The sequence below is a fragment of the Dermacentor albipictus genome, chromosome 10 (genome assembly GCF_038994185.2).
Source record: "Dermacentor albipictus isolate Rhodes 1998 colony chromosome 10, USDA_Dalb.pri_finalv2, whole genome shotgun sequence".
NCBI classification, from domain to species: domain Eukaryota; kingdom Metazoa; phylum Arthropoda; class Arachnida; order Ixodida; family Ixodidae; genus Dermacentor; species Dermacentor albipictus.
Window position 1 is genome coordinate 50,566,864 of NC_091830.1, and position 15,503 is coordinate 50,582,366.

General features: G+C 48.1%; 1 protein-coding gene across 3 annotated transcripts in view; it reads right to left on the bottom strand.

Moving 5' to 3' along the window:
• LOC139050435 (excitatory amino acid transporter-like) overlaps positions 1-15,503 on the bottom strand; it is a 217,440-nt gene that overhangs the window by 22,830 nt on the left and 179,107 nt on the right. The window lies entirely within an intron of this gene.

Below are 15,503 nucleotides of genomic sequence, written 5' to 3' on the forward strand. Positions count from 1 at the left end.
CGAGGCGTGCATTGTGACGTCATGTGCCTCCTCGGAGCACTGCCACGACGAAATCGCAAGTTCGCGGCCAGAAAAGCTTTCGCTTTAAAAAAAAGGAGAGACGCGGGGAGTTTGACTGCGTGTGCGGATTTTGTTGCATTCTTCCACTTTCATTTTTACGCGCACCTACGTGAGAAGCTGCTTCTGTTCGAAGTTTGCCCCACCACGAACGCTTCTAAAGGGAGCGTTCGCGATTTCTCTTTCAACGCTGTTACGCAACACACAGAGTGACGCTGACTCCGAGAACGTCATGGTCCATGTTGCACGCCCGCTCAAGACACTTTCGAGCTTAACGGTGAAGCTGACCTACACTTTACCCTGCAAGGCCGGAGCCGCCGCTGATGTGGTGATGGCGATTTATTCGCATCCCCTTTCATACAGGGCGGTGACAAATAGTCACCTAGCCTACTTGAGTTACTCAGGTATGCTTTACATGTATTTCATTCTAGCATTCCTGCATACATCTCTTTAATGTTTTTTTCTCTTCCATATAACTTCTCAGTCTACCTTTTACCGCTACCGACGCTTGTAACGGATCCGGTCGTATCAATCACTTTCCCGCTTTTTTTTCACACCAATGCTCTAAACGTTTTTTGTTTATCTCGACTGCTTACCGGTTGACGTTTCCATCCACTTCCAAGTCCGAGCGCTTCTGCAACGAATACGTTACCTACGTATCTCACTGGGTGAATCCCATCGCATTCCATTAGGATGTGCTGATCGGCCTCCGGATATTTGGTTTACCATGCACATGCTTCATCTAGTTGCGAATATTTGCTCCGGTATGTTTTTGCCCTTAGACAACCGGCACGAGCACCAAATAGCGAGACACTTCTCTTCGCGTTATCGTACAAATTATCCCTTCTAACATCCTTCTTCTCATCCTTGTAACTTTCCATGATCTTTTTTTGTTTCCATTGTTTGCATACAATTTACTTTCTCTACTTCTCTCAATTTGTGATGACTCCTGGATGGCTATTCACACTTTCAATTAGCCTGTACTTTGTTGCCAACTTTCTTCACCTCTTCCTACATTCTGTGTCCACGCTTTTCAACTACAGGTAGAGGTAGACTTAACCCCTTGAGACGCTGTCTACACAATTGTGCACAGCAGGAGAGTGCATCAATAGCAAGAGCACTGATGAAAGTAATGGTATGTGTTTCATACATCTTGAAACATATATTATTGGAACTATGCTGCCATTTTGAATGACGTGCAAAATGTTTTAGCAAAATGAGAGGGAAAGTAGACGGCCGGGTGTTTTTACTCTGTATCAGTATGTTGTATGTAGCGGGTTCACTTCTTTCATTGTTTTTTACAATATCGTGCACGAGCCATAATTTTCAAGTGGCTGGATAAGTGCTTTTCAAGCTTTTCAAAACACGAAATAGTACATGTTCTCATATTTTGTGTTCCTGTAGTGAGTTTTCGCATGGAGTCGAAATTTTGGAGACTTGACAAAACTCGCTAAACAACTGAAAATTCTTAATATTTGCTGCAGCTCTGCACTTTCTATGAATGTGAAGATGCAAGAGATGTGGTGAAAGCAACTTTTCAATGAACGGGATAAAGTGGTGTCCGAAAGGGTTAAGCCGCCCATTCATTTCGGACCATGTTCCAAAGTCTACAAAACTAATTTTGCTCTGCGCCTCGCAGACTTCAAATGATGCCCCACTCATGTTCGCCCTGCACTGTCCCATCTGTGGTTTTGCCGTAAACTCCCAGAGTCATCCGATCTAGCGATCTTTGGTTAACTTCCAGCCCCGACAATATAGCCGGATGAGCTGAGGAGAGCGCCGTCGGGTGGTGCTGCAAGGAACCCAGCGCCACCCGCGGCGTGCACCTTCCGCTGTGATTGATTGAGTTTTCTGGCGACGGAGACGAATAAATCTCGGGATCCTTAAGTGATATACCGCTTCGCTGTAGAAGGAAGGGGGGTGATGTTGGCTGCAGGCGGATCTAGCCTTGCAGGAATGTCTGGCATGGATGGATGCATGCTGTGAGCGTCCCCTTTGAAACGGGGCAGTGGGTTGCGCCATGAAGCTATTTTTCTTTGCCTGATGTCACGCCTATCTTTTCTCGTTTTTTAGCAGACGACCAATAATGTCCAGCATCAAACTTCCTGAACCATTATTGAGCTTTTAAACAGAACAGCGCGTATTTTGACAGGGACCAGGAGGGAGACTCGACACGGACAAGCGCGTTTTAACGAGTTTCATTGTTGAGAACTTTCTTTTTATATGCCAACGTTGTTCATGGTTCTTTATTTGGCTCTGCCCCAGCGCCGCCTTTCAGCAGAGTTTAATGAGCCTAAATCTTGAGGTATGTTGGTCAGTGCGCCATCATTTACAGCGCAGTGCGATGCGCGCGAAGAAAACTTACGCGCACAGCGATGCGTAACAGAACGCAAGCGCGAATAGCTTAGGAACTATCCATCCAGCGGTGTCCTCCCCCCCCCCCCCCCCCTTTCTTGACAAAACGCCAGCGCTTTGAATTGCGTCTGCTACACGTTAGAAGTCACCGCTGTCAAAGCATGTTAGCATCACTGTCAAAACGTGCCAGAATGAATATTAATGCAGCACATTTGATACAGCCGCTGAATTACAGAGGAGGAGGGAGAGAATTTTTATCAAGAGGAAGGAGGAGAGGTCGGCCTGAAAAGCCTGCCTTTAGCCTGCTACTCCTCACAGGTGTAAGGGGAAATGGGAGAAACAAAGAAAGGTAGATGGTAGCTGACTATGGCATAGTACAATGAGCAACTATGTACACGTTAACCAATACACTGCACTGGTACTGCAGGCGCAATACACACGTATATAATGCGTTCAAACAGCATGTTCTCGCACAAGCACATTTTGCAGCCTTTATACCGCGCATGTTCAAGAGGCGATCGCCTAAGCCCACCTTCGGTAGAAAGTTCAGTGGCGATTTGATGGCACATTTGCCACGGTGAAGCAGTTTCCATGCGTTCAAAATTTTTCCCTCGGTAAAGGGCCGGGAGTCGAAACGGTATCATCATCATCATTATCATCATCATCATCATCAGCAGCAGCAGCAGCAGCAGCAGCAGCAGCAGCAGCAGCAGCAGCCTGGTTACGCCCACTGCTGGGCAAAGGCCTCTCCCATACTTCTCCAACTACCCTGGTCATGTACTAATTGTGGCCATGTTGTCCCTGCAAACTTCGCAATCTCATCCGCCCACCTAAGTTTCTGCCACCCCCTGCTACGCTCCCCTTCCCTTGGAATCCAGTCCGTAACCTTTAATGACCATCGGTTATCTTCCCTCCTCATTACATGTCCTGTCCATGCCCATTTCTTTTTCTTCATTTCAACTAAGATGTCATTCACTCGCGTTTGTTCCCTCACCCAATCTGCTCTTTTCTTATCCCTTAACGTTACACCCACCATTCTTCTTTCCGTAGCTTGTTGCGTCGTCCTTAATTTAAGTAGAACCCTTTTCGTAAGCCTCCAGGTTTCTGCCCCGTGCGTGAGTAGTGGTAAGACACAGCTGTTATAAACTTTTCTCTTGAGGGATAATGGCAAGCTGCTGTTCATGATCTGAGAATGCCTGCCAAACGCACCCCAGCCCATTCTTATTCTCTTGATTATTTCAGTCTCATGATCCAGATCCGCAGTCACTACCTGTCCTAAGTAGATGTATTCCCTTACCACTTCCAGTACCTCGCTACCTATCATAAACTGCTGTTTTCTTCCGAGACTGTTAAACGTTAGTTTTCTGCAGATTGATTTTTACACCCACTCTTCTGCTTTGCCTCTCCAGGTCAGTGAGCATGCATTGCAGTTGATCCCCTGAGTTACTAAGCAAGGCAATATCGTCAGCGAATCGCAAGTTACTAAGGTATTCTCCATTAACTCTTATGCGCAACTCTTATCAATCTAGGTCTCTGGATACCTCCTGTAAACACGCTGTCAATAGCATTGGAGAGATCGTATCTCCCTGCCTGACGCCTTTCTTTATTGGGATTTCGTTGCTTTCTTTATGGCGGACTACGGTGGCTGTGGAGCCGTTATAGATATCTTTCAGCATGTTTACATACGGCTCGTCTACACCACGATTCCGTAATGCCTCCCTGACTGTTGAGGTTTCGACTGAATTAAACGCTTTCTCGTAATCAATGAGAGCTATATATAAGGGTTGGTTATATTGCGCACATTTCTCTATCACCTGATTGATAGCGTGAATATGATCTATTGTTCAGTAGCCTTTACGGAATCCTGCCTGGTCCTTTGGTTGACGGAAATCTAAGGTGTTCCTGATTCTGTTTGCAATTACCTTTGCAAAAAAGGAACGGTATACAGTAAGCTTAAGTGTCCTTCGCTAGGCCACAAATAGAGGGCACAAGCAAAGTATGTGTTGCATTGTCTTGGCATTGTGGCAGACCCAGCACTCAGGGTCTCGTTCTCGTTCAATCTTGTGAAGGTGTCGACCAGTGTACGCCCCACCGAACCGTAATCGACGGAGTGGCGTTTCCTGGCCTCTCCGCAGCCGAAGCGGAACCCGCAATCACAAACCAGCGTCAAGTCTACAGACGCAGGTGCTGCAATCAGCCAAGCCATGCTGCTTCATGTTTTCCCCATACTTCTCCTTCTCTCTGTGCGGCGAAGTGCAACGAAAGCGCTCCGAGTTTTGGCGTTTTTTTTTTTCCCTCATACGGTTGGTAAAGTGACGCCTCAGCCGTTGCAAGGCACTTCAATTTAACGGATTGCCGAGTGGTGGCAAATGTCCGCCGCCACGTTGCAGCAAACGCTGCACGACAGCGCCTCATTGACTCAGCCGGAGTTTCGCATGGGCGTAGGCAAAAAGTAAGAGCTAGATTCATTTTTAATTCGTACAGCAGCAAAACATCGCCGACTGCTCTATTAACTTCTGCAAATCTAGAATCTCTTCAAACAAGACGGTACCGCGAAAGGCTAAAAACATTCTACATGATATACAATGATAACCTTAGAATCGACAAAAACACGTACTTGAAAGCTCTTACGCAGCGTTCCACTCGTTCTTTCCATTCAAAAAAAGTTAGCGAAATTTATTGTAGAACCAACACTTACATGAATTCTTTCTTCCCCCGTACCATCCGTGATTGGAATCGTTTGCCCAGAGAAATAATCGAGAGCTCTTCTGTTGCCGCTTTCACTGCCGCACTTCAAAATGTGAAATGATAGTGTCTTTTCACCAATGATCTAGCAAGGTTTCATGAAAGCGTCGCACTTATCTCCTGCTTTTCTTTATTTTGATGTTTTTACAGTTATGTTTTCTTTATATTGTGCATCGCATTGACATGTATAACGCATCGAACCAAATACCCTTTTTTCTCTTGTTTCCTTCACGTTGTCAATTGTTGAGCAACGCACCTGTCAAATATGCCTTGATGTGTATTCATATATCTACTATTGCGATATGATGTGTGTTCATATATATAACACTTTACCATTTGAAATTATATAATTCAGTGCCGTACTTCACACAACATTCACTTTTTCTCCAGTTACATTTTTTTGTATGTGTGCTCTTTTTGTTGTTCAGGTATATTTGTACCGAAGAGTAACCCACTCCTGCTTAAGGCCTGGAATTCAGGCCAGCAGTACTTAATAAAAAAAAATTACGACACGATAAACAAGAGTCGCGCCAGAAAGTCACACACGACGCGACAATCTGCTACCGTGGCCCAGCAGGAACCCAACGGGAACGTCGGGGCTCACATGTTCCCAGGGGTGTCATCCGCCAACGCTTTCCCCGCTCTTTGCGCAAGCGGCGCCAACGAGAGTAGGCTTTGAATAAATGAAAGACATGGAAAAGAAATATGGAAGGTGGCCACAAAGCGAGGGACGCATTTGAATATCGCGTTGTACGGCCTCGCTCGGTCGTAACGCGCATTCCGCGGCCATGCAGCTTTTCAAAGCCGTGGCGTCGCTGCGTCGCTGGTCTTTGGCAACAGCTCGCCGCGGCTCTAGCTCTCCTATTACGCGCGTGACGTCATTCGAACGAAGCGAAATCGGACTCTGCACAGAGAGCTAGCCCCGAGCAGCGCTCAATCCTAACAAACGCGTTCGCTTTCAAACGTCCAGTTTTGGTGGCATCACGCATCACGTGTAGGACAACGTTGGGCACGGAAGGACGGAGAAGCGCTCGAACAGCAAAAAGTGAATGTGGCGCGCGGCGTTGTGAACACGTGTTCATCATCAAACTGGAAGCTGAACCTCTGAAGCTGAGCCAAGTGCGCAGTTTACCACACCGTCCGCGAGCTCCACTTTGTAGAGAGACATATATTGAGTAATGTTTTTGGACGCAAAACCATGGTCCGGGTCCGCGGAGGAAACGGAGGCCTAGTGGTCAGCCAGGCCTAGAAGTCTGACATGTCTGAGCAGTGCCTTCATGATGTCGGGGAAGGAGTCCGCCAGCCACTCTTCTAGTGAAGAGACTGATGAGCGTGAAATGAAGACGAAGACAGGGTTACAAACGCGTAAGCAAGATGAATAGCATTTGTCGGAATGAATATGAACCAACTTACACCGGCAAGAAAGAATCTTGAGCAAAATTTCAGGGTCCCAGATGGAGATGGCGATGGTGATGTTGCTTCGGGCGAGGGAGGGGTGTGAAGGGGTAGAGGGGGGGTTTAGCCTGGCAAACTTGTCCATCGATTGCTCTGACTGAGTGCCTCTGTGTCATGAGTGCGCGGCACCATGGTCCATCAATGCCTTCAAGTGTTGGCACGACACCGTGCTGTTGGAATTTGACTGTATCGTTTTGTGGAAGCCACCGGAATTTCGCTAGTCGTATAAATAAATAAAAAAAACAATTCCCAGATTTTACTTGCGGAAAGCACGATTTGATTACGAGGCACGACGTAGTGAGGGACTGAGGATTAATTTTCGACCCCCTGCAGTTCTTTAACGTGCATACAATGCACGTTACACGGGCGTTCTTGCATTTCAATCCCATCGAAATGCGGCCCCCACGGCTGGGATTGGATCCCGCGCCCTCGGGCTTAGAGTGCAACGTAAGAGCCACTACGCCACCACGGCGGGCGCTCGTATAAATAAGACTGGCTACTGGTAAAAATTTGCAGTAACTGATCCCATCAGAATTGAAAAAAAGATTGTGAACCGGTTGCGGATAACATAAACGAAGCTTGCACGGTTGCGGATAACATAAAGCATGGTTTCGACGTGTGAAAGGCGCTTACGGATGTTTCAGGCATAAAAGATCCTCAAAGGTCCTTACGCAAGCATCTTTCACGTATGACGTGTGAAAGGTCTGTTTTGATAAACCCTCTGTGTTGCCTGTTCTCTGGTGAGAAGGAATTCCGTGTAACGCTGAACAGGAGCCGCCAAAGAAAACCGAGCTGAAAGTTTTCTAGAACTAATCACTCGTTTTGATTCAAGTGTTCCTGTGCAGTACTTTTTCTGGCATAAAGGAAATTGTGCACAACGAACGCAAGCGTACCCCACGCGACAAGACTTGTGGCGTTCTTTACAAATTTACCGACAGCAGAGCCTCAAGAAGACACCAGAATTACGCAACGCAGACGCTCGCTATATGTTCCTCTCCGGCAGTGGTAAATGGACGTGGGAATTGGAGCGAGGCCAGTACTAATCGTCGCAGCGCTTGTTACCCTAATGAGATCGGAATCGCCAAGGCCGTTGAAAAGCGCGAACACGTAGCCGTTTAGGAAGCGTTAACTACGACAGGCTTCTGCCGCCTAATGACTGGTTACACAACGCTCTCGGCATTCACCCGTCACTGGTTAATTAAAGATGTGTCAGCTGGCAGCACACGTCACAAATAAACAAAATGAAACGACAGGCGAGGATTTGCCGTTTCCGGGACAGCACATGACACGTGGTCCCACGTGACCACCGCGTCGACGCTGATTATACCGAATGGAGGCAAACGTGTGCAGCCGCTTTCTTTTTTTCTTTTTTGTACAGTGCTTCCATGACCGTATCTTGAGAAAAAAAAAACAGACAAAATCTGAACTTGAGTTTACTGAAAGCGTCGACATGATTCATTTCAAATAGTAAAGCTTACTGTTTAAGAAAGGCTAACGACAAAAAGGGAGACAGAAAGGATGCCTGTAACCACAACCAGACATAGTTCCAGTTAGGTACTCTGAAGGAGGGTGTGGTTAAAAGCTTAATGGGAACGAAAGCGAAGAGAGAGAGGAAAGGCAGGGAGGTTAAGCAGAGGTGAGTTTCCGGTTTGCACAGGGGTGGGAGGTATAGGAGTTGCAAAGACGACAAAGAACCAGAGGAGAAAAAAAAAAGAAAAAAAAAAAGAAAACAGGCAACACAAAAGGCGTTCCAATCACAGGCGTTCACACAGGCCGGTCGATCTCAAAAGCGCAGTAGCGCTTGCATGGCCTTTCGATGCGATTTTAAGTCGCGTCGATGTTTCAGAACTCGTTCATCCGACAGAGGCTAGTCGTCCGACTGGTTCAGCACGACGGAGAGCGATTGTCTCTGCACACTGCACTGCGGGCACTGGCAAAGAACATGATGAATCGTTACCGCGTCGCCTGAATACGAAGAACCTACAGTGTGCACACAATGCAGGGCTAGCCCGCAGTGCTCTCAAAGTCTGGTCTTGTAAGCTCGTGAGCATAACGAAAGAGGAGAGTAGATATACGTTCCACTGGGAAGTTCCCTTGGGAATACTGCCTTGGAACTTGCTGTTCGTATACTGAACAACTGTCTAGTATCTCGGGGACAACACACATCAGTTGCTTCTCCGCACTAGAGAATGAGCCGGCACGGAGAATGTGTGTGACCCAGCTGGCAGCTACCGAAACTCGGGCTTTGGGAAATTCCAAAGAGTTACGAGTTGGTAAATGCGCTGCTCGGCTGCAAACGGCCCAGCATGGTGCGTTCGCTCCATGCTGACCCAGGCGGGGGACGTATGTACATTTGGGTCAGGCTACGACGGACGTAGACGAGGCAGAGTGAAAACGTTCAAGTTGCACATGGGCTACAGGTGCGTTTACGGGTTATAGGGGGGACCTGAAATTTAGACGAGTTTGCGAAAGCGTAACGAAAGCACATCGACCTCCGTCCTCAGCAGATAGGACGTCTTACTCAGCAGAAGCATTCACACTGACACTGGAGTTTCCAGAAGCCACTAAAATTTTGCGTCATTTCTTCGTCGTGCGCGTGGTGGTCTGTCTAATATGCGAGACCAGTTGTTCATTGGCTCCATGGCACATCGTAATTAGTACATTGTTGTCAAAACCGGTCCAGTGTGGAAACGGTCGCCGGCAAATAAATACAAGTGCCGCATGAAATTGAACCAATTTCTTTCGCATGCCGACGTAATGAAACGCTGCGTCTCAAACTTATCTCAGCTGACTTCACCGGGGTTAAGAGCACAGCTGCAGCGTTGTCGAGTTTCACACAAAAAAAAAAAACCATCCGTGAAAGCGTGCTGGCGGTAACTGTACACGTCGTAAATACATGCACAGAGTAAGGTCCTTCGAATTGAAGCTTGCAGCAACACTCTAGCTTTCCATCTTGATCCCTGGAACTGCGGATTGCGTCAGAGACACATACACAAATTGTGTATGCAGACGGCCACTGTGACGCCTACTACATGCCTAATGATGAGAAATGACTTCAGCGAATGTTGTACCGACAGCCGTCAGTCCGCATGCACACCGGGCACTTACAAGGGCATATTCACCGCTATAAATCAGAATGAGTTGTTCTCGCTTATGGGGAACGGTAAAAATGGCAACGTGTGCTCATTATTTGCCGGGATAAGCACACTTTCACTGCAGCTAATTAACCGCCTGTAATTTGAGGCAAAAAAAATATACCTGCGGAGGGCAATATATTGATACATCAAACAAAAACAAAGAAAGGAACACGACGTAAGCTTGGCGAGAATGCATCGATGAAGTATTAACTAAATTAAATTAGGGAAACGTTGAGGAAACATTCCTGCACCATCCAGCAATCGCGTTGATAATGCTCTTAATTCATGCACACTTGGTGCTTTTGATATGCCCAAACATTATAAAACAGAAACCATTAATGGAAACATTGGCTCTTAAAACGACTTCACCAATAATGTAAGATAAAGAAAGGATACTCACAGCGCGCCTTTATGCAAAGAGATGGCGCAATTTCGCGCTTCACATAACGTCTGACGGTTTTACTTTCTTTAAACCCTACATTCATTCACAAGAAGCGCTAGTTTTTAAGGTCTAGAGATATCATATCCCTTGCCATTGCATTAATCCCTGCGACAGGGCGGAGAATAAGAAGCTGCTAGTGGCAGCCTTCTAAGTGGAACGGGCACTTCAGCAGCCGAGAGTGCCGTAGTGGAAAACTATATGCGGACCTTGTTGGGCCATGCGTGGGCCATGTGTTTCAGATCACTGCCTTAAGAGCACAAAGCACCATTGAGAGAGAAGACAGAAGAAGACACGGTCCGTGAACGTCTCCTCTTCTGTCTGTGTACCTGTGCAGACTGTTTAAAAAAAACACATGGTCATGTCGAAAACATTCTGCACAGAACCGCATAAGCGCGGGTGAGCATCTGAAAAGTGCTGCCAGGTTGAGACGATCTCCTAGGCATGCCCTAAATGGCGAGCATATGCTGTTCTGCAGAGCATAGGCTCCTGTGTTTTCGATGCCACATCGTTAGAGGGGGACTTCCCCTACGTTAAAGGTATCATCGTCTGGCTTAAAAATGTGGACCGATCCCGGAGACTGTGCGATCTAAGGTAGCACCTCAATGCGCTATCTGCCACGAGGGAACAATGTGAGAAACTGTCGCCTGATGCAGGCGCCGGGCGTCCCAAAGAGCGACTTTCGCACGAGGGGCTCATGATTAGAGCATTAGGCTGCTGTGCTGGAAGACAGAGGTTCACTCCTGCGCTTTTTGGAGCATTACAGGCTGAATTCACCAATCTTGGAGGTATCTAAGAAAAAAAACTTGGGGTCAGCAACGTCACTTTGCAACGTCACAGCAACATCCCTTTGATAAATGAGAATCCGCAAGATCCCTCAACGGAGGCGTGCGCAGCGGTCAACATCGCACTGTCATCACGATCTGAGGTCCCTATCATGAACATCGAGAATCAGCGGTGGTAAGTTCTGACCTAGCTTGTTCTTTTACCTCAGTGTATAAGAGTTGTATTATATGTCATTGTGCAAGAGATAACAACATTACTGATCTCCGAGGGAGACAGAACGATTGATGTGAGGATTGTTCCGAGTGATTCTGTTACAGGAAAGCTGTAGGCTGTTGCGCAAAGGCACCAGTTTCTGAGCGAACACACGCGACAAATATCCTCTCCTTAATAACTTTCGCTCATTCGATAAGTTTCGATCGCTTCTTCTAGGCATTCTATATACGAATTTCTTTCGATTGATTATTTCATCAGTGTCGCCATGCTTGTATCCCTTTAAAGCAATGTGTGGGGCTGTAATACCCCGCTTCTCTTCAACGAACACAACTGCATGTACGTCTGGTGACGCGCCGTTCCTCTGTTTCATTATAGTCATTGTGACGGTGCTAGAGACAACTGAAAATACTTGCTTCTTATTTAGAAGCTGCCCAGTTCTCTCGACATCTCATTGCGATCGGTAATACATGCCTGCGTTAAATAATGTATGTAGCCTTACTTTTCATTTTCAGGAAGCGGACTTTGTGCGAGCTGGACCGTTAACGTTGTTTAAAAATGAAAATGAGAATTTGCTTTGATATTCGGTGCTCCTTTTCTCAGCATATCGGTATTCTATTCAGAAAGCTTGCTATTCAATACCCCTACTTATTTTCCAACGGTCCGGTAATCCAGCTTGTAGAACTACGTGACGTCCTTTTAAACAAAGCGCATCAGCATACAACTCACAGGCTTCCGCATATCGCCGCACACGCTGACTGCGCGAGGGAAAAATGAACGTCAGAAAACACAAACCCAACACGTGAACGTAACGCTGCTGGAACAACCTGCCTCCCTACAATTCATGTTCTGTGCTCAGCGTTCCTAACCTCTAACAAAATGCCGGCTTCCAACGACCTTCCCACCTCGCAACATTCCTTTCACGCTCGGCTATTGTTTCTTCCACGTGTTTGAAGTTGAATGAAACGAAAGGCCAAAGGACCTGCAACACAGGGTCCGCTTCCACGCTCGCTTTGTGGTATTCGCTCGCCCTTCCCCGGACTTCTCATTCGTTTCCGGACGTTCCGTCGGCAAACCAGGTCCCTTCATTTCGCACGACCTCGAGGGAGGTCTCGGACTCTCACGCGCGGGGGCACAGTGTGTGACGTCACCCTTCCTCCGCGCGGCCCCCACCCCCTATGTCGGTTGCTTATTTTGCGTCCCCGACCCTCTCCCTCCCCTTTTCACTTCACTCTCGCGGCAAGGGCCTGCCTGCCCATCCTTTATGGTGCTCAGGGGCGCGACCCAGGCAGGCAGGCAAGCAGGCAGGCATGCAGGCAGGCAGGCGTTTATCTGGTTCGTCTCACGACCCTCAGCGTGGCGGCAAAAGAGAAAGCTGCAGCGCGCCAGACAGCGCGTCCTTGTGAGCGTAGCCGGGGAATGCGAGATGCTCGTCGCTCCGCGCGTTAAGGCGCAATTAAGACGCGCGTTTCCCGAGCGCCGGAAGCGTGTCCGTGGCCCCGACCTCCTCGTCACGTGACCGCCCCAGATCTACGCGGGTGGCGCAGCAGCCCTCTTCCTCTCGGTTCTACTGCACTCCCCCTCCGTTCCGACATGCTCGAAGTGTGTGCCAACTGTTTCGGTACCACAAGGCAAGTTACTTGTGGTCTCAAACTTTTAGAGCTTCGCGGTTCGGCGACGCGGCCTCTGCGCGAACCTCGAAGGACAGTCAAGAGTCTTGTGCGCTCGTCTTGTGTTTCCTACGCGCTCCCTTAATTTCCTTGTTGTGTGGTGTTGTGTGCGCAAGAAAATACATTTCATATACACAGACCACTATATGATTGCGATCGCGAACAGATGACGACAAAGAGGGGAAAACGAAGACAGCTGCAGCTTGCAAGTGATTTACATAAACGCTTCAAATGGTGTTTCCATGGAAGGTTTGTACCCTTATTTACTGCAACAGCAAATAAATGGACACTCGAGGGAAATCGTTCGCCGTCGCTGTCGTCGTGATGTTCCGTACAAAGTTCCAGTGCAGTTATATACCGCCCTGCGCACCATGTTCTGTGCTTTCGAGGGATAGCGTGCAAGGGTGAGCCGCGGAGGAGGAACGGCTTGACGCGCGCTCAACGTTGAAAGTCCCGTAATCAAGCGCTAGGGGAGGAGAGCGCGCGTCCTTGCCTCTAACCCGGCCGCGGCTGCGCAGGCTGCCCATGTAAAGCCCCTTAAACTTCGTAAAGTACCGCCACACTCTGAAGAATCCCGCCTCCTCCTCCCGTGCTCTCGCCGAGGTCGACGCCGTGTCGCTATTGGCCCAATAGCATCACGTGGGCCCTCGCGCCGTGCATCAGCGCCATTTTTGCTCGAGAAGCGTCTACAGAGTGGCGAGGAGCGCATGCTGGCGCCGTTGCTACGCTCGAGCAGTGTAGGCGGCGCTACGGTCGAGGAGGGAACGTGAGAGAGAGGAGAAATGAGGAGGAGTGAAGGCGGAGGAGGAGAGTGTCACTACTTTACGAAGTTTAAGGGGCTTTATGTCCATGTGGCTGAAAGCGTACGTGGCCTGCGCGCCGCATCTTCGAGGTAATCAGCGTCGGGTGCCAGAAATAAGGCTGGGCTGAGGTGGCTGCATGGTGGCTTCCCGCGAGTTTGCTTCCCGCGTGCCTACAGCGTTGGAGGTCACGCGAATTCGACTTTTGCGAGACGCGGTGAAGCAAGAGGCAGCCCGAAGCGTTCGCGTCCCGTTGCTTCGTCTTTATCATGCCGTCGATGTGACGGGAACTGCTCGAGGTCTTTTTCGAGGTTTGAGGTCATTGAGAGAAATACTTTCATGTCTGCCAGCGCGCACGGGACACAATGCATGGTAATTTAGTTAATATGCGAACGCTGAGTGCAATTTATACGGTCGTTAAAGCTATGAGCCTTATTTCATCTAGCTGGGTAATACTTTACTATCGTCATCAATGCTTCGCCGTTGGGGCGATACTGCGCAATTTTTTTATTTGTTTTGATATCTACCTCCGTACCGGTATTAGCTCAGGCCTTTCCATTTATATCCTGTGCAGGAGCTCAAAGTAAGCCGTCCCGAACTGAGGCCTTGGTGCAGCGCCCTTTACTTGCACGCTCAGTTAGCTCCATTGTGTTCGAATGCCTTACCGGTTATGCCAAGGCACCAAAAAATACAAGGGTACGTGCTGAAGAAAGAACAGACTAATAGAGATAACTGGTAAACCATCAGCTGTCACCTATGGAGAGGGCTTGTGTTATGTTAAGCTGCACATAATGCTCTTCGGAATGCGCCGCGCTTTCAGCGGTTCGATGTGCCACGAGGGGCGGGAAACGGTGCCTCGCGATGACAAAGACAGCGGGACTGGGCGCACTAACACAAGCCGCTCGGACAGCGTTTAACCGTTATTTTCTGCCTCAGGAGTTGGACCAGTATACTAAAGCATTTCGTCCGAATCGGAACAAAAACAGGAAGGAAAAAGAAATTTCGGTTGGACACTCCGGCTTCGACCATTTATGGAGGTCTTGCATGCGGCTTGCAAGTCATGTAAAGGGCGTGATTTACCTATCATTGTGTCTCCGTGCTACTTTAAATGGACAGTTTCTCGTTAATAATTTGTTTCTCTGCTTTCTAGTCCCAGCGCGAAATATTTTGATGAATTGTTTCCCTCGTTCTTTCCTCATAATTGTGTAACAGTATACAGATTTCTTAGTGACCAAATAAGTCCCTCGAACCACCTCCGTTTCGGAGCCTCTTTCTCACTGCCCCGACCTTTTCACTCGATGCTGCTGGTGTTTCATCGCTTCCGCTTCTCCATGTTCTTCTTCTGTTTAGCCTGCGTGACTGGTTGTTCGAAGATATCATAAAAGAGCTTCACACAGTGTTCGTCATTTCCTTTTTCCGGACGTGTTGATTCACTGTCTTTGCTAGTTTTGCTTTGCGTTGATCGTTTTTTTTTTCTGTGGCGCTGTTAGCGCTAGCAGTTCGAATATTACGTGTTCCCGCATGTTTGTTGCTTTCAATTTTTGTTCCTCGCTTCGCCAAACGCATTGCTTTACCGTATATAGTCACAGCTGAAGTGGAGAGATCAATTGACTACACTGGCACTCTGACTCCAATGCCCCGGACGAAACTTCAAGCGAATGATGAGTTCAAGCGAATGAGTTCCCTCGCGCGAAAGCATCGCAAGAGGGAACCCTTGATGGTGTCGTGCACTTATAAATGTATTCGCATTTGTATAATTCACCACACTTACTACCCTTGCCAGACCCTCAAGATGGAGAAATACGAATGAAAAAAACATGCCTACAATTATTAAAATTTCGTCTTCATG